At 37.1% G+C, this 19,644-nt stretch overlaps 1 protein-coding gene across 3 annotated transcripts in view; it reads right to left on the minus strand.

The window, feature by feature from the left end:
- cadm2.L (cell adhesion molecule 2 L homeolog) overlaps window positions 1–19,644 on the minus strand; it is an 891,984-nt gene that overhangs the window by 177,371 nt on the left and 694,969 nt on the right. The gene's annotated exons all lie outside the window — the stretch shown is intronic.

Below are 19,644 nucleotides of genomic sequence, written 5' to 3' on the forward strand. Positions count from 1 at the left end.
CCTCTACAAGAAAAATATATAAAGACATTCATCTACCTGCAGCGTATTTGCTTATAATATTATATTATAATTGCTTGAATTTTTTTTCCTTGCTTGAAAAACTGACCAGATGCTGGGCTATTAACTTATTTGGAATTATTGGTACACTGGCCTACAGTAACATTTGTCAGATATTGGCCTCAAAAATCCAACCTGTAGGCCCCAAGTTTTATAGAGGTGTATCTATATTAGCCTATAAACCTTTTATGCTGACACAGGGGCCATTGGTTGAACTGGTTTAATTTTTTGTCCAGCAGGTGAAGAATGCTAGGTCCATTTTCGATCCATGGCAGCCTGTATCAGTAGCTAAGATAGTGTCCCATCAGGATTGAAAATTCAGATACAGAAGAAGAGTAAGGTAGTCATACATGTTTATAATTTTAAAAGATTTTAAAATTCATGAAATGATCAACAAAATGAACCATTTAAAATGATAATGTCTATTTTGTAATGTCCTATGGACAATGTTTTCCAATGTACCAGTATGATATGCTTAACACTTTTGTAATGTCCTATGCGCAATTTAAAGACAATGGGCAGATTTACTAAAGCGTGAATTTTCTCTTCACCTAACTTCACCAAAGTTCGCCTCCCGTCACCAGGTGTATTTTCACAACACATCTCCATTTTTACTTAAAATTGTAAGTTCATTTTTTCAAGAGAATTATAATCATGTCCCCTCGCACCTTGTTTCCAGAAAAAACAACCCCAACCTTGACAATCTTTATTTACTTTAGTGGCCACAGAATGACACTGCCCAGATTCTGATTAAATCTGAAGTATACACAAAAAAAACTACATTATAGGACTGTTTCTTTAACAGTTGAGTAAAAATCTCATGAATGAAGACATGAGTAGGGATGTAGCGAACGTCGGAAAAAATGTTTGCGAACATGTTCGCGAACGTCCGGACAAAAATGCGAACGGTTCGCGAACGTTGCGAACCCCATAGACTTCAATGGGAAGGCAAATTTTAAAAGCTAGAAAAGATATTTCTGGCCAGAAAAATGATTTTAAAGTTGTTTAAAGGGTGCAACGACCTGGACAGTGGCATGCCAGAGGGGGATCAAGGGCAAAAATGTTTCTGAAAAATACATTGTTGACACAGCGCTGCGTTTTGTGCTGTTAAGGGCAGAAATCACACTACGTCACTCAGGTGGTGTTTCTGGACACAGAATGTGAAAAAGCTCACACAGCTAGGTGGCACTTGGTTAAAGACTGGGCAAACAATGCCTGCAAGGGCAACGTATACAGTAGTGGATACGGAATATATTATTGCTGCTTGAAAAACGTCACTCAGGTGGTGTTTACGGACACGGAATTATTATTGTTATTATTTAGACAGAATGTGAACAAGCTCACACAGCTAGGTGGCATTACTAGCCAGCAAAGCTACCTAACCTAAAATGTCCCTCAAATCCCTGCAGACTTCTGTCCCTACAATACAGAGCAGTATCAAGTAGATTACTAGCCAGCAAAGTTACTATCAACTGTCCCTCAAATCAGTGAAATCACTAACAGCTCTCTCCCTACACTAGCTCTTCCAAGCACACACAGGCAGAATGAAAAAACACTGCAGGGCTTCAGTTTATATATGGAAGGGGAGTGATCCAGGGGGTGTGGGGGTGGTCCAGGAGGGAGAGCTTCCTGATTGGCTGCCATGTATCTGCTGGTCTGGGGGAGAAATGGCAAAAAAAAGCGCCAGCTAAGGCGAACCCAAATTGGCGAACGTTGCGCAACGTTCACAAACATTCAGCGGACGCGAACGGTCGAATTAGTTCGCGGGCGAACAGTCCGCGACATCCCTAGACATGAGCTCATAGATGGAAAATATATTTAGATAAAGATACAATATTGCTTTCTGTGTCTTATATACTGAACATGAAAGCGTTCTGCTCAAATAAAAACATTTCTCTAGTCTGCTCAAAGTTTTTTATCTTAGCATGCAAATGCCTTTTAAGAAACATTTACATGATTTAATTTAACATTGTGCAATAATTCACTTCTATAAAGTGCAAATGACCTTAATAATATTATCCTGTAAATTATATTGTGACCTTTCTAACAATGTTATCTATAGGACATCCTAATCTTTCACTTCTGACCACAGCTGATTCTAATAAAACTAATTAACACATTAAAAGCCTGTTAATGATTCCATGACCTACATACAGTACATGTAGGGGAAATATGTAACTTCTGAAAATTCTACCATTCTTATAAATTAATGTCTGTTATTCTACATAAACCTGGTCTCTTTCTAAAAGTACCTAACTTACGGCATTCGTGATAATTATAGATGTCTATTTCGCCATTTTTATACAAATAATGCATCATTTTCACCCATAACTCCAGTGCTACATAGTCCGGTAGCAACTGAGTGCAGTGTTGCATTTGCTACAACTGCATCTAATGCATCAATATGAATGCAATTGTGCATCAATAAGCACACTTGTATGTCATTTGGAAAAGGAGGTGGGATGGACTCACTGGTACTGAGCTCAACTATTGGGGAGTACAAGGATCATCTTTGGTCACAAGACTTAAAGGAAGTACTTAACCCCCCAGGAACAACAGCCCCCTTAACTGCCTTCCATTGGCTCCCCTCACGTCTCCCTTACCACACAGTTTATTACACAAAAAGGCCCCTAAGAATAACACAGCTGAGTACCCTGGTGCCATCTTCTGTCCATTCACATACTCTTCAAGTCTCTTTGCTGACATGGAGCCGGCAGGACATGGAGTCTGCAGGAACATGCACAGTTGAAGCCATTTCCGGACTAGCCCCGACTGCACATGTTCCTGCAGGCTACGTGTTTGCAAAGAGACCCGACAAGGATGCAAATAGATTAAGATGGCAGCGGTATACTCCGCTGAGCTGCTCTGTAATAAGGCTCAAGTTTTCAAATAGTGCCAGCTTTCTGTGTAATACAATGTGTGGGGAGAGAAAGGTGAGGCGGGCCAATGGAAGACAGTTAAGGGGGGCTGTTGTTCTTGGGGGCTTTAGTTCTGTGTAAAGAATGTCATTAATGCCTGGTTTCATTTTTGTGCAACCACAGTTGAGGTAGCAGTCATAAATGAGCCCAAATACTGTATGATTTCCATGGGCACTTTAAGGTGTAAGTAATTTATGCATGGAAAAATGTAGCAATGCCTGTTATAAAATATTTGTTGTATTAGTTCTAAAATGTCTTGAAGTCATTCAATATGTACCAAGAGGTTCTACCACTGTTGAGACATCTTCCTGAAAACACTTTACATAAGCAAGATGACCAGAATAGGACAGTATTGAGACTACATACCCACATGACCATTGGAACCATGTGTCTCACTCTGTTTGGGGTACAAAAAGTGTTAATAGTCAAACTTCTGTTTTATAAAATACTGATCAGGTTGATATTTATAGAGTTTGCAGTATCACATGAAGATCATTTTTACTACTTGAAGAACACTCCTTCATTTATGAATTAAAATGGAGTTAATGAGTACAGAATATGCAGGCGCATGATCAAAACAATGTGATTTCATATCTCAAGAGAGGGGATGTACTTGGTAATTAAAAAAAAAGAAACCTCTATGGGAAATGCACCATGCAGCATATTACTGTGACAGATGAATGATAAAACTGTACAAGGCAAATTTGAAAGCTATGGATTAATATATTCTTGATTATCTTAAAGGTTAGAGGCACCGCCAGTGTAGAATACACACTAAATTATGTATGTAAATTTTAATCATTTCACTGACTCAAGTTGTATAATAAAGTGGTCACTGTCAGCTACCCAGAAAGTTGGCTATTATTGAAATATACAATGGATTTTACTGTATGGGGAAGAGGGTAAAGTTATTAAGAATTACACAACAGATCCTATTTTCTGTTTACTGATTTTAAATTGCAAGAAATGCATCTTAAAAGTTAGCATGTTTCAAAAAATGTTGCTACATTAGGAGCATTAAAATTAAGACTATCTCTAAACAGTAGGGTTTATATTTAATATACAGTATATCCACTAAATAACTTTCAATTATTGTGTAAGAACTCTATTTACTAACATTCACAGATAATATTCATTCTTTGCTGACTTTTATTGTTTGAGGGTCAATGCATTCCCTGTTGTTTCTTCTCCATGACTTCTCCAGATGTTTCTGAACTTTATCTAAGGTTAAAGCATACTGGGAGCTATAGTCCAGTTGCATCAGTGATAGTCTATGGAATTATAGATTCATTGAACCAGGAATCAAAATGGGATCTAACTAAATCAAAGAACTTTTGCTGGATATAAGCAAATCCTTAGTTATCTGAATAATAAACCATTTGGGCATTCAAAGTGCTGGACAATTTACGGCTACATTTTTCCAGATTTTTTGTTTGGATTTCTCTCAGATATGAATATTCACATTACTGCCCAGATTTGTTTTGGTTTAATGGGTAAATAAATACTTTATCAACAATTGGGTTCTGTCAAAATCACAAAATTATGAATTTTAATCTGTAAAAGAAACCTGGCTTGAAAATGTTTCCCGGTTCTACATGGCCACAAGCTTGATAAAGAGAACATAATGGCAAAATGGGTACACCCTTTCTTAGACATTATTCACAAACAGGCCCGGATTTGTGGGAAGGCCACAAAGGCGTCGGCCTAGTGCAGCAGGATTTTAGGGGTGACATGCTGCTCAGCCACGTCTGATTTGATTAGATGAGTTTTTTAGATTTAAGTGCACCAATCCCCACTGCCCTGAATCCGACAAATTTTTGCAGGTGCACATGTAAGGGGATGGCATGGGGGCAGCAGGCCTAGGGGCACCTGCTACGTAAATTTGGCCCTGCTCATAAACAAATGTCATACACTTCTTTTCTTATGTTTTCAGTACACATCACATTAACCAACACCATAGAATACATTACTCCTAAGTGGCATATCTGGGGTCTAATATTTCCCAAAAGATTCCATATGCCGCAATCAATGCAAGTACGCTGCAGCTGTAATATGACAGCATGAGAAGAGAAATCAATATTTATATGGTATCATTGAGCAGATGATATTCCACCTGGGACATTCTTTTCACGCTTTTTTAATATTCATCATAAATTTTCGTGATATTTTCATTTTTAGTCTTTGCATTGGTGTAGTGTGGAAATTAGACGCTGAATGCATTAGTATGTCCTTTTTTCATGTTTGTTCCTAGCTTCTATGAAGCTACTAGTGGCTTTACATACAGTTTCAGTTTTATGTAATGTTCTTCTGTTCACAAACAGTCATCGTTGGTATTTCAAACGCAGAACAAATGGCAAGGTTCCAGTCATGGCTCACTCTTCTGCCTATAACAACAGATTTTCACGTCAGAAGGAGCCCTTTACTACTCGAATGTTGCCAGGTCTTAAAGGGAAAGAACTAAGGTGAGAGTTTTGGGCAGACAAGGTAACTGGAATGTGTGACTGGAGTAATGGGAAAAGAACTAAGCATAGTTGAAGGAACATTCTGGGGTCAATGCAGTACAGAGTCATTATAGAATAGTCAGTAACAGGCAGAGGTCAGTTCAGGCAAACAGACTAAAAGTGCACCCAGGAACTATCTACAATTTTACAAAACATGTTGGGCAGTGAACAAATGGACAAGGTGACTTTAAATATGTGAATTTCACGCAAGCCCGATGACGTCAGATGAGGCATTCTAAATAGAAAGACGAGCGCACAGACCTGGAGGACGGGCATGAGTGCGCAACTCAGGAAGAAGGCTGCGGGTGACCCTGCTGCCCCACTAGACCACCAGGTATTGTTACACTAATAAGCGAGAACATTACTTATTAACCCCAGGATTGGCTACAAACAATAAAAAAAGACAGTAGCGGCCTATGGTGTGTGGATTGATGGAAATTTGTCAGGCATGTTATGTCAATGCTTACAATAATATGAAAAATGTTGCTTATTTGTGATCCTTGATATTAAACATGAATCTGTTCTATGGCACTTGAGGAATATTTTTTGTTCAGGTCCTACAACTCAGGATGCTTTTGATTTGTTTTATAATGCAAGAGGCAGAACTTCCACTGTACCCCTTTTACATCTCTTACATAATGTAAATATTTGTTAATGCAAATATACCTACAGTATTCTTTAAGGAACTCTAGTAACTCTGTAGTCATCTGCTGGAAACAATATTCGTGTATAATTACAGTATATTGCTGTTGCTGATCTTTCCCTACCCTCTATAAGATATCACTATAATTACCCTTTATAACTTTATATTGAAACATCTATGAGAAAAAACTGGAATGAAGATTTGGCCAAATTGTATTTTATGAAATAATAGGGGCTTGGGTATTGAGAAGAGGACAAAGAGGCAAATTCCAGCAAATCAAGAAATTAAACAACACCCATACAACTATATCTCACGTATGTATTATAACTTTATATTGAAACATCTATAAGGAAAAACTGGAATGAAGGTTTGGCCAAATTGTATTTTATGAAATAATAAGGGCTTGGGTATTGAGAAGCGGACAAAGAGGCAAATTCAAGCAAATCAAGAAATTAAACAACACCCATACAACTATATCTCACGTATGTATTTCCCTTTTTAAGAAACGTTAAGAAAATAACATTTACCTCTTGACAACATTATATTTATGCATAATTTTATACTCCGAATTATGATTTATAAACTGGAAGATTTACAATAGATCCTGTCTTTTATCCTGCACGTCCCCAGTGCTCCCCAGAAAGTGAGTAAAATAACATTTACCTCTTGACCACATTATATTTATGCATACTTTTATACTCCGAATAATGATTTATAAACTGGAAGATTTACAATATATCCTGTATTTCATCCTGCACGTCCCCAGTGCTCCCCAGAAAGTGGCTGGGCGGCATACTTTTTTATGAGCATCAGTGTATTGCTGCCATAGAAGCTGATGATGAATAATGTGAGCGATCATGAAGCATGCTTATCAACTAATAACCATTTGTCATCCACTATGGAACAGAGAATCCCAAAGCCATTTTATCTGTCTATTCACTTTCTATTTTATATGACTAGCAATGTTAACCTGGAGCTAGCAAACCACACTGCGACATTAGACAATTGATTGCTTATTGTTTAAGGAAAGTGAGGCTACTTTAGTTAGAATGGCAGGAGAATTATATTGGATGACTGACGTCTCTCTTTCTTATTAAAGACCTAATACTTGACCTATCTGTAAGATTAATATGTTACTAATGGCCTAAAATTAAGAACTTAGTTCATGATATTCATGTCAGATGACACCCATGTACCCACATGGGGCAGATTTATCAAGGGTCGAATTTCAAGGGTTAAATAACCCTTGAATTCGACCCTTGAAGTTAAATCCTTCAAATTCGAATATCGAATTCGAAGGATTTAGCTCAAATACTTAGATCGAACGATCAAATAAAAATCGTTCAATCGAACGATAAAATCCTTCGAATCGAACGATTCAAACGATTTTAATCGATCGATCAATTTGACCAATAAGATGGTACCCAAAAAAAATACTTTGAAATTCGAATTTTTTTTATTCAAATTCTTCACTCAAGCTTAGTAAATCTGCCCCCTAATGAGTATGCTTAACCAGAAGTTGATGCCAGAGCTTCATACACAGATGGACTCAGATTCCACGTATTCATTCAATAACCTGGATGGGCACCTAATCAGGCTTGGACTTATGGAAAGACCACAAATGCCCAGGCCTAGGGCAGCAGAATTTCATGGGTAGCAGTCAAATTGCAATGGGTTCAGAAGCACTGGAACCATGCAGAAGATTTGCGAACTCTTTAAATCTCCTTCACACCAATCTCCTTGCTCCAGACCTGATGAGAAAAGACTTGCGCATGTGTATGCATGCATAGGAATGGGGGAGGCGGTAAGGGGCAAAGGGGAGCGATGAGTGGTCCTGGCCTAGGGGCATCCTGGCCTATGTATAGATCCAGTACTGCACCAAATCACATTACACGCTTCATCATGCTTTAGCTAGTACATCCAATATAAAATACAGAATCCCATGGTATTAAAGGCTCTGCATTCCATAATAAATCTTGTTCTCTAGTTAACGAGGCCCGGGTGACTGCTGTTTATAGCCATAGTGGAAATTTTATCCCAAGTACTGTAATTATCTAAATACAGCTTCTAGAGGCAAGAGCACAGTGTTCCACTAAATAATTAATGTGGTATATTGAGAAGTGATGGCCCTACTTGGCTAGGCTACAGTTAATTAAAACATGTATAGTATCACATACACAATGTAGCAGGCTAAAACTCAGCATGAAGGACAATGGAGCGTCAACAATAGAACATAAATACAGCAACGAGTTTTGGATGCCTTAATATTGGAAATTTCCTTAATAAAAGTTGAATTAATTAAGAAAATAAAAAGTCCTTTTTAAGCCACCAAGTCATTTTTATATTTGGTCTTTGGTTAAATGGTATAAACCAATGAATTTCCTATATTTCTGCTTATACTTGATACTCCTTAACTGCCCTTATGGCTATTGTACACAACACTTTTTGACATGATGGTACTTTCAGAGAAAATATAGTGGTCAAATATCCACCTCTTATGTACTATTCATTATACTGTAAATGTAACACCCATTGTATCTGTTGACTCTCTCAGGCCCATTAACATTTTCTGGGGACAATGGGAAGTTTTATGAATAAGAAAATGTTTAAATCTTTAAAACTGTGTTTCCAGCCATACTTATCAATGCACATTACTTGTACAAAGTTGTTTACACACAATAACAGGCCAAGCCAGCCAGGTGTCCTAGGCAGCCCTGCTTGCCTCCTCAACTCCCCACCCATGCACATACACATTTCAACAATGGGGGTGAACTGGAAGTTAATAGATGTACCGGTGGTGGGGGACATGGCCCCAAACTAAGGGTATGCAACAAAAGAGGTATGTGCCGATCGCCCTCCACCATTACGCCCTAGGCACATGCCTCTTAAACTCACCCCTAGTCTGGCCCTGGTTACACATGTAAATAGATAATTAGCACATTAAATAAATTGCAGGCCCATGATGTTTCAGTCCATGCACTGATCCCCTATACAAGGAGAATGGAATTATCCATCAGTTCCATTTTTGCTTAATCGGTTCTGATGTGACTGGCCAACAGTTTACTATAATTTGTTAGCAAGGGGGCCCAACAGAAATGAGTAAACACAAAATTAGCTGAGGAATGATACATTTGTAAAATTGGTCAGTGTGTGGCTATATTTACAAGATGAAGATCGGGGATAGCTGGTACATGGCTGTCCAACAGTAATTCAACTAAAAGTCTCAGAATCAACTACCAGCTAGATAGATGGATAATGAACCAGTTAATGGGCTTTAACCAAAACAACAGGAATGACTTCCTCCCCACAAACACAAACACATGCACAAAACAAAAATTAAAAGATGTCCTCCCTCATCCAAATTATTCCGTATATATTTGAGTATAAGCCGAGTTTTTCAGCATCCAAAATGTCCTGAAAAAGTCTACCTCGGCTTATACTTGAGTCAGTGGGCAGTAGCTGAGATTGCAGTCACTTTTAATCATTCCTATACCAACAGTTCGCTTGGGGTGAGACTGCAATATCACACAGTGCCCTCTGTTGGTTATATGAAAGAATAACAGGGCGCCCTCTGTTAAAGAATAACAGTGACTGCAATATCACACAGCACCCTCTGTTGGTTATATGAAAGAATAACAGTGACTGCAATATCACACAGTGCCCTGTGTTGTTTATATGAAGGATTAACAGTGATGGCAATATCACACAGCACCCTCTGCACATGGTAGTGGGACAATGCACAAAGCAATCCGTTTAGCAATTCTCTGCCACCATCAACTTTGCAAAGAAGTCCGGTTGATCACTGGGGGGGTTGCTTTGATGGAATGTGCGCTGCTGGGAGACAGGGCTGTAGTTGTGTCTAGGCTTATACTCGAGTCAATACGTTTTCCCAGTTTTCGTAGGTAAAATTAGGTACCTCGGCTTATACTCGGGTTGGCTTATACTAGAGTATATACGGTAATCAAAAGCTCCCAGAAACACCTGGCACCTTTCATCTTAGCAGCATTTGAAGAGGCAAAGGGCAAACATCTTTAATTCCAAAAAAAATAATGTATAGGTGTTAGAACCAAATGTACAGGAGTTAAAACCAGTGGTGATAAGGATCAGTAGTACATTTTGTACGATCTGCCATTAAGGAAGCATACCGTATATCTCTTTCTAAATCAGTGCACCCACCAAGTGGGTTTACAACAAACATTTAATCTGCATTCCTAATTATTTATATGCAGAGCTGTTATTCTTGGAGCGATAATCAGTCCAAGAGCATTGCACAGAAGAAAGATTCAATAAATAAATCAATGAAGTCTTTTTATATCATCTCTTTCACTACATGATTAACTGAAGTGGCACAGACTGTGGTCACCTATTCAGACATTTGGTTCAATACACCTTTCGAGCTGACACTTTCTTTCCGCCCCGTTTCTAAAACCATTTTGTATGTGCTTTTCTTAATTACCAGGTAATAAAGAAGAAACTTTCCACCTCTGAGTGTTTCTTGCTAAGTGAACTTCATGTAAACTTAAAATAGGGCCATGTCTGCTCTTGAGGGATGTTCTAATTGTAAGGAAAAACATATAAGGGGTCATTGATAACTGTAAGTGCATTGAGCTTTCACAAATTTCAGTTGTTTATAAAATCACATTCATTATAGCTACTTGCATCAAAATGCAGATACACTAGATATACTTTTGTTTAAAAGGAGCACAATGTTGAAAAATTATTTTTCTATTCTTTCAATTTAAATATGCATATTTTGCTATTTATTTTCTTATATATGTATCTAGCAGACCTTTGTTTACTTTTCACCCTAATTATTCCCCCCTCTTTTCCTCTGTTTTAACTAAAGATAATGAGCTCTGTATAAGCAAACCCATCCCTACTCTCACATCTGTTTGGGATAAGGTGGAGTTCATTATACAATATGAAATGCAATGACCCATCTATAGCTTGCAGTGCAAAGCCCACTTATTACGGGGCAGATTTATCAAGGGTCGAATTTGGAGGGTTAAAAAACCCTAGAATTCGACCCTCTAAATAAAATCCTTCGAATATCGAATTCGAAGGATTTTAGCGCAAATGGTTCGATCGAACGATCAAATAAAAATCGTTCAATCGATCGATAAAATCCTTTGAATCGATTCAACGATTTTAAGCGATCGATCGAAGGATTTTTATTCAACCAAAAAAAGCTTAGAAAAGTGCTGGGGAAGGTCCCCATAGGCTAACATTGGACTTCGGTAGGTTTAAAGTGGCGAAGTATGAAGTCGAAGGATTTTTTAAAGAGACAGTACTTTGATTATTGAATAGGCAAATAGTCTAACAATTTTTTCTTCGGATCGTTCGAATCATTCGATTTGATCAAATTCAATCGAATTTGACCAATTCGATGGTCGAAGTACCCAAAAAATTACTTCGAAATTCGAATATTTTTTTATTCGAATTAATCACTCGAGCTTAGTAAATCTGCCCCTACATGTACATAATTGTTACAAATCGATTAAGCAATACAAAACATTTGAAACACCATACATACCATAAATACGCCTTATACTGTAAGTATAATAATGGTAAATTTATTATGAAATAGGGATGTACAGATCAAGCCATTGGGATTTCCCATTTTGTTGCAGTGTCATTATTTAGTGCTAAATCCTGCCTCTAGATGGAGCTAGAGTGCAATGACCTTAGTCCATCAGACAAAATTAACTAAACAAATTGCACTTGAGCACCATAAAGAGGCAGGATGTAGCACTAAAATTAGTGTCTGGACACGTGCAACAACATGTGGAGCTTAGTCTGTACATGCTGCTTGATTCAAACTCCAGTTCTCTTCATGCCTGGGTGTTCATGTTTTGTGGGCTAAGATTTCTGCCAGACTTCAACTACTGAGGAATGCTGGAAGTACAAATAGTCAATAGCTGCATGCCCACAGGCAGGTTTATTAAAGTTTGAGTTGTGTTTTCCACAAAAATTCAGTTTTCAAGTTGATTTTACTGGTCAAAATTCAAATTTTCAGGTTAAAAAAAACTAGAATTTTTCGAGATTTATTTTACCCTGACCCTGGAAATTGCTAGAATGTGAAAACACACCATCAAACTCCTGTCAAGGTCATGTAGGAGTCAATAGCAGAGGTCCCGTGAACCAATGAAAGATGTTAATAGCCTGCATGATGTTTGCGGTTCTTTTCGTAGGGTTTTACCCGAAAACGCAAATAATTCGAGCGATGCGAGTTTTATCCCTTGGAAAACGCAATCAATTAAATTTTTCAGGTTTCACAACTCAAACTTACTAAATCAGTTTTTTTCCATTCAAGTTTTTTCTTTTAGTTGTGAATTCATTAAGTTTATTTGAGGTATAAAAACTCTAACATTCGACCTTTGAAAAATAGCCCCCATTGTGTTTATAAAGAACGATCTGTTGTTTTTTTTTTTATAAACGAGTATCTGCAGGGAGGATTTTATTTATTAATATCTGTTCCTATTCGCCAGTTGTTCTTAATGCTGTCTGTCTAAAAACCGTCTTTACATACATTACTGTCACAAGATGTCAATGTCCATTATCTGCCATAATCTTATTTGTAAGACTGGGTTCTGATTTGTAGCTAGAGTTCCTGTTTCTATTGCTTGTATCAACTTGCTCATACAGTATCAGCATAACATTCCTACTTAACTATTTATCTCTATAGACTATGTCTGGAAATCTTCCTTAGATAGTCTTATTAAAAATATTAAAGCCTTTCTTTAAGCCTTTCTTTTCTCTACATTGTGTCTGGTATCACATATGTCAATAGAATAGGCTTATTATGTCAGTTTTCTGCTTTGGTCCAACCCCTTTTCATTGGAGTCTCACATATCTGAATCATGTATAAGATGTGATATATTCCTATTACATTGTAGCCTTAGGCCTTTATGATGGTATTTGCATTTATTCCAGTTCATTTCCTACTGCTTCAGAGTAATATGTCTATACAAACTAAAAATACACATACAACTCTAGCCGCAGTATAAATATCCTGTCTATGTTTTCCTTGTACCATTTTTAAATGATATTTAATTAAAACATAAACATTTTGGGGGTGATAATTTGTGTAAAAATAGTTTGCACTCAACTGTTTTTAAGATGATTTTGTATGTAGCATGGTGTTATAGTGGCAACTTCTATTGAATTTTTAGTCTATCACTACTTTTTTGTACAGCTGCTTCCCAACTGCAATTAGACCCCTTAGGACCAAGCACTGGTGAAGGTTGGGAAAATAACTGGCAGTTCTAATTAATAAGATTCATGATCTTAGGCCAAGCCAACAAAAATAGAGGAATCAAATGTCTTGACTTATTTTGCACTTACTTTTTACGTTATCGGGGCAAAAATAGCAGCAAACTAGTATCAAAAGTGTTTACTGAGAAAGCTGAACCTTACAGGTAAAAGGTGTTAATTTCATAACAAACTATTAATTAGCCACTATACGTTGTTAAAATATAATTAACACAATTTTTGAAAGCATTAATCATATGAAATTACACCTTTTAGAAGAAAAATGCCTCACTTGTAATTCCTTTGGGCAAAAACGCTTATTGGAAATTATACCTTAGCAAAACTTTGCAGGACTTTGCATATTTGTATCCTATTTCACATGGTTTTTTTTCTAATTCTTAATAACATAATTCTATGTTAAATATGTCAATTTATAAATTGCAGTGCAAGTATTAGCCCCTTCTCTACTAACAGAAGAGGAAGCCGAAAAAGAGAGGACTCTAAAACTCCTATCCTACCTGGACAATCAGTCACTGGTTACATTTTAGTGCTCCAAATTCTGGGATGTGCAGTGCCAAAAACACAGGTTTTAATTCCGACACCTTCTTGTTCAGAAAAATGGAAGCATTTTCGGAACAAAGAAGTAACATGTATAAATGCACAAGTTCATTTGTTAATAGTGTTTAATGGGTACACTTTTACACCCATGTTTGCTCTTTGAAGTTGAGTTTGGAAATGAGCTCTCTATTTTAGAGAATCATTCATTTATGTCACTATAATGGAAAATACATTTTTGAAAATCAAGAAGTTCTGGCAATTTGGAGGGAAGTTAAGTGGTTTAGTTATAGAAGTATTTATATACAGGTATGGGACCTGTTATCCAGAATGCTTGGAAGCTGGTGTTTTCTGGAAAAGGGACAATTTTGTAATATGGATCTCTATATTTTAAGGGGCCGATTCACCAAGGGTCGAATATCCAGGGTTAATTAACCCTCGATATTCGACTGGGAATTAAAATCCTTCGACTTCGAAGTCGAAGGATTTTAGCGCAAATAGTTCGATCGAACGATCGAAGGATTATTACTTCGATCGAACAATAAAATCCTTCGAATTGAACGATTTGAAGGATTTTAATCCAACGATCAAAGGAATATCCTTCGATCAAAAAAACTTAGGAAAGCCTATGGGGACCTTCCCCATAGGCTAACATTGAGTTCGGTAGCTTTTAGATGGCGAACTAGGGGGTCGAAGTTTTTTCTTAAAGAGACAGTACTTCGACTATCGAATGGTCGAATAGTCGAACGATTTTTAGTTCGGATCCTTCGATTCGAAGTCGTAGTTGTAGTCAAAGGTCGAAGTAGTCCATTCGATGGTCGAAGTAGCCCAAAAAACACTTTGAAATTCGAAGTTTTTTTACTTCTAATCCTTCACTCGAAGTTAGTGAATCGGCCCCTAAGTCTACTAAAAGTAATGTAAACATAAAAGAAACCCAATAGGATTGTTTTGCCACAATAAGGATTAATTATATCTTAATTGGGATCAAGTACAAAATGTGCTATTTTGTCATTACAGAGAAAAAGAAAATTTAAAAAAAATTTTAATTATTTGTTTAAAATAGAATCTAACATAAAAGGCCTTCCAGTAATTTGATGCACTCAGAATAATGGGTTTCCATATAACAGATCCAATACCTGTTATAGTTACAGTATATAAATGTGGTAGTAAAGTAGTGAAAAATTATTAAAACTTTTTTAAACCTTTTTCACACATGACTTTATTTTATAGAGCCCTAAAAAATTCTTTCACTCTTATGGAACAATTCATGCTGTCCACAATGTGATCCCTTAATAGCGATATAAAATATTAACAAGCAAGTTTATTTATTGCTGTGGAGTTATTATTCGTAAGTTTTCAACTATAAGTAGTTTCTTGGTTCTGGTCTAGTTGTCCTTGGTATAAATGTGATGTGTTCCTTTGGGAGACTATTATACAAGCTATTTAATTGCAGTTTAATACAATAGCTACATAGTAGCTATGGGAGAGGTCCCTTCAACCACTTGAAGATGTTTGTAGCCTTTGTGATGTTTGTTTAAAGAAACGGAACTAGAGGGGGGCGGGCCCTGGCGCAGGGCGCGCAGCCGGGCCCCCGCCCCCCTCCGTACACCAGGAACTGGCCGGAGAACATGCGGCGGGCGGACTGCCGGGGGGCCCTGAGGGGGTGCGGGCCCTGGCCCGCTTGCACCCCCTGCTCCCCCGGCAGTTCCGCCCCTGTTTGTTTTTTTTTCGGTGGGTTTCACTAGAAAACTCGATTTATTCACTGATTCAAGTTTTTTTCTTTAGAATTTTTTTATTAAATCAGAAAACATTTGAGTTGTGAGTTCATTAGAAGTATAAAAAAACCTCACAAACCTCTAAAACGTGACCTTTGATAAAATAACCCCATTATTCATGAATAGAGCTGTTAAAGGAAAAGTAACAGTGCCACACAGAAGGTTACTGGTTATAATAAGAATGTTGGCCTGGAACATAGTATTTGTACCTGGATAGAGAACTGGCTAAAAGATAGACTACAAAGAGTGGTGGTAAATGGAACATTTTATAATTGGACCAGTGTTGTTAGTGGAGTACCACAGGGCTCTGTACTGGTCCCTTGCTTTTCAACTTGTGTATTAATGATCTTGAGATGGGCATTGAAAGTACTGTTTCTATTTTTGCAGATGATACTAAATTGTGCAGAACTATAGGTTCCATGCAGGATGCTGCCACTTTGCACAGTGATTTGTCTAAGTTGGGAAACTGGGCAGCAAACTGGAAAATGAGGTTCAATGTTGATAAATGCAGGTTATGCACTTTGGCAAAAATATTATAAATGCAAGTTATACACTAAATGGCAGTGTGTTGGGAGTTTCCTTAAATGAGAAGGATCTTGGGGTTTTTGTAGATAACAAGTTGTCTAATTCTGGGCAGTGTCATTCTGTGGCTACTAAAGCAAATAAAGTTCTGTCTTGTATAAAAAAGGGCATTAACTCAAGGGATGAAAACATAATTATGCCTCTTTATAGGTCCCTGGTGAGGCCTCATCTGGAGTATGCAGTGCAGTTTTGGACTCCTGTCCTTAAGAGGGATATAAATGAGCTGGAGAGAGTGCAGAGACTAAGTGCAACTAAACTGGTTAGAGGGATGGAAGAAAAAAGGCGCTTGCGAGGGGACATGATTAACTTTACAAGTACATTAGAGGACATTATAGAAAAATAGCAGGGGACCTTTTTACCCATAAAATGGATCACCGTACCAGAGGCCACCTCTTTAGACTAGAAGAAAAGAACTTTCATTTGAAGCAACGTAGGTGGTTCTTCACAGTCAGGACAGTGAGGTTGTGGAATGCACTGCCGGGTGATGTTGTGATGCTGATTCAGTTAATGCCTTTAAGAATGGTTTGGATGATTTTTGGATAGACGTAATATCAAAGGCTATTGTGATACTAAACTCTATAGTTAGTATAGGTATGGGTATATAGAATGTATGTGGAAGTAGGGAGGGGTGTGTGTATGGATGCTGGGTTTTCATTTGGAGGGGTTGAACTTGATGGACTTTGTCTTTTTTCAACCCAATTTAACTATGTAACTATGTAACACAAAAGCTGTATAAGTAAAAAATGTATTCTTCACCCCCTCCAAAAATACTGCCATCCTGGACAAAGTTAACCATCTTTAAATAAATAAGGCAATACAATCTCACTTCCATTCTGGTTTAAAAAGGCAATGTGCACTTACGTGCACGCTCCGATATCCTGCTAGCCAGATTCTTTTTAAAACCAGAAGTCACTTGTGCTATACCAATTGATTGTGCTTAGCCTCCCCTGTTCTCCCCTACCAGTACAGAACAAAGCACATGCTGAAGGTTTACTGAGGTTATTCCATTAGTTTCTTTGGAACCACGTTCATTCTTTGCAATCTTCGACATTCCATAAGAAGGAATTCCTGTGCAATTCTGATGCCTCTTGACTGCCCATTATGAAACCTATTTATGACTGCTTGAAACTCATAAGCACTCCTGAAAGCTAATAAAAACATTAAGGAAAGCAATATAAGGAGTATATATACTGCAAACCTTTGCAAAAACAGCAGCTCCCGGTTATTAATATTGAGCATTGTGATGTGAAATGCACACCCACACATTTCTATAAAAGCACTATTTTCCATAAATCCATTTAGATCCTTGTTCTGGTGGGTTTACATATATCGGCTTATGTTGATTCTATCTGGAAAGTAAATCAATCTCTTCCATGTACCACTTCACTAATATTTGATGTCCTGGTTACATTTGTTGATTTGTGGTTCTTTTACTGAAAATGCGCTACTTAGCCATCTATGAAGTAGCTTTTAATCTTTCCCTGTTCCATAATAAGCTTCTGCAACCAAGATGTCCTATGAGTGTGACAAAGTCATACCAATGAATCCTGCCAGAATGCTATGTGAGATGTGTGTTACTAGGCCTAATGACTATTATATTAAGGCTTTCACATGGAAAAACAAGTCAGCGGCAGAGACTTTGATTAAATAATATCAGCATTGTAATGCAATTAGGCTTGCATACAGCAGATGGCTATACATGTCTAAAAGAATATGTAAAAGCCACACACTGAATCTCCAAGCACAATGTGTTTATATCATTCAGCATTAAATTACAGTGACTGAGAATCATGTATATTTATAGGTGTCCTATGACCAGGAGCTCTAATTGGAAAGCCGGATATTCCGCAACAGTTTCTACACAAAGACACGTTTGAATATAAATTAATTATCCGCATGTTATTGCTTCCATTAAGTCCAGCACCATATCAGGCTTTCTCACCGCCTTCTCACAGTATGAAGTCATTTTATATGAATCGCAGGCAGGTTTTAACTAGTATTTTTTAACTCATGATTAACTGTTTATTATCCATTTATTATGATTAAATCACTCTGAGTCATTAATTTATAATTAAACAGTGCTACCATAGTAAAAGCAAGTGCAACACTATATTGTTAATAATATTTGTGTCTTTTTTGAGCCAAGTCGTTTTTAATAAAAATGAATGCATTTTTTAACTTGAAACAGATTTGTGGCAAGACTTTTTGTGAATATGCGCTAGAATTTAGGCATGTGTTTAGTTTTTTTTACACTGGAAAAAAAAATGCAAGAAAAAACTCCAATGCATATGGTGTGAGAAAAAATCCCTATAATAACGCCTATTGGCTTCAATGCATTAAGGGGGAAATGTAATAAAATTCGCAAAGAGCAAAACTTTGTGAATAAAAATGTGTTGTCTGTTAACACTTGCTCTGCAGTTACATAAAATATTTTTTCGCAAAAAATGGTTTGCGATTGTGAAATTTTATTACATACACTGCGAACGATCACAAAAGCAATTTGATTGCAAACTTTGCAAGGAAGTGTTTGAGGTCTTGCTCAGTCTAAAATGGCACAAAAACATGGAAACATGGTCCCTAATGTTCACAAGTGCCTTTGCGGACTTTTTTGCACTAACAAAGCATATTACATGTGCAAGAAAAAATTTCCACTGATTCCTATGCATTTTGGGAAATATAAAAATGCAGTGAAAAAACATTGACTTTCGATGCATTTGGTGAATTGTTTCTTTCTTGAGTTATTTTTTGTTACAGCTTTGCAAATTTTTTGCCAATGCGAAATGGCAGTTTTGCTCATCACTAGTACAGATATGGGATCTGTTATCCAGAATGCTTGGGACCTGGGATTTTCTAGATAATGGATCTTTCTGTAATTTGGATCTTCATACCTTAAGTCAACTAGAAAATCATGTAAACATTAAATAAGACCAATAGGCTGGTTTTGCCTCCAATAAGGATTAATTATATCTTAGTTGGGATCAAGTACAAGGTACTGTTTTATTATTACAGAGAAAAGGGTAATGATTTTTTAAAATTTGGATTATTTGGATAAAATGGAGTCTACGGGAGACAGCCTTTCCATAATTCGGAGCTTTCTGGATAACGGGTTTTCGGATAACAGATCCCTTACCTATTCAACTATTGCTAAACTGTTTCTTAATTGGTGTTGTTTTCCTTGCAATAAAATACATTCATAGACTCCAATGCATTAGGTGTAATTTAGCCATTACATTTATTATTCACCAGTTTTTGGTCAATTTTTGTCTATGCAGTTTCGCTCATCACTAATATTCAACTATAGCAAAATTATAGAGATAGATAAAGCCACTTGGATTTGGAAATGTGTTATGAATTGAAATAAA

Source organism: Xenopus laevis, chromosome 2L (assembly GCF_017654675.1).
Source record: "Xenopus laevis strain J_2021 chromosome 2L, Xenopus_laevis_v10.1, whole genome shotgun sequence".
Taxonomy (NCBI): Eukaryota; Metazoa; Chordata; class Amphibia; order Anura; family Pipidae; genus Xenopus; species Xenopus laevis.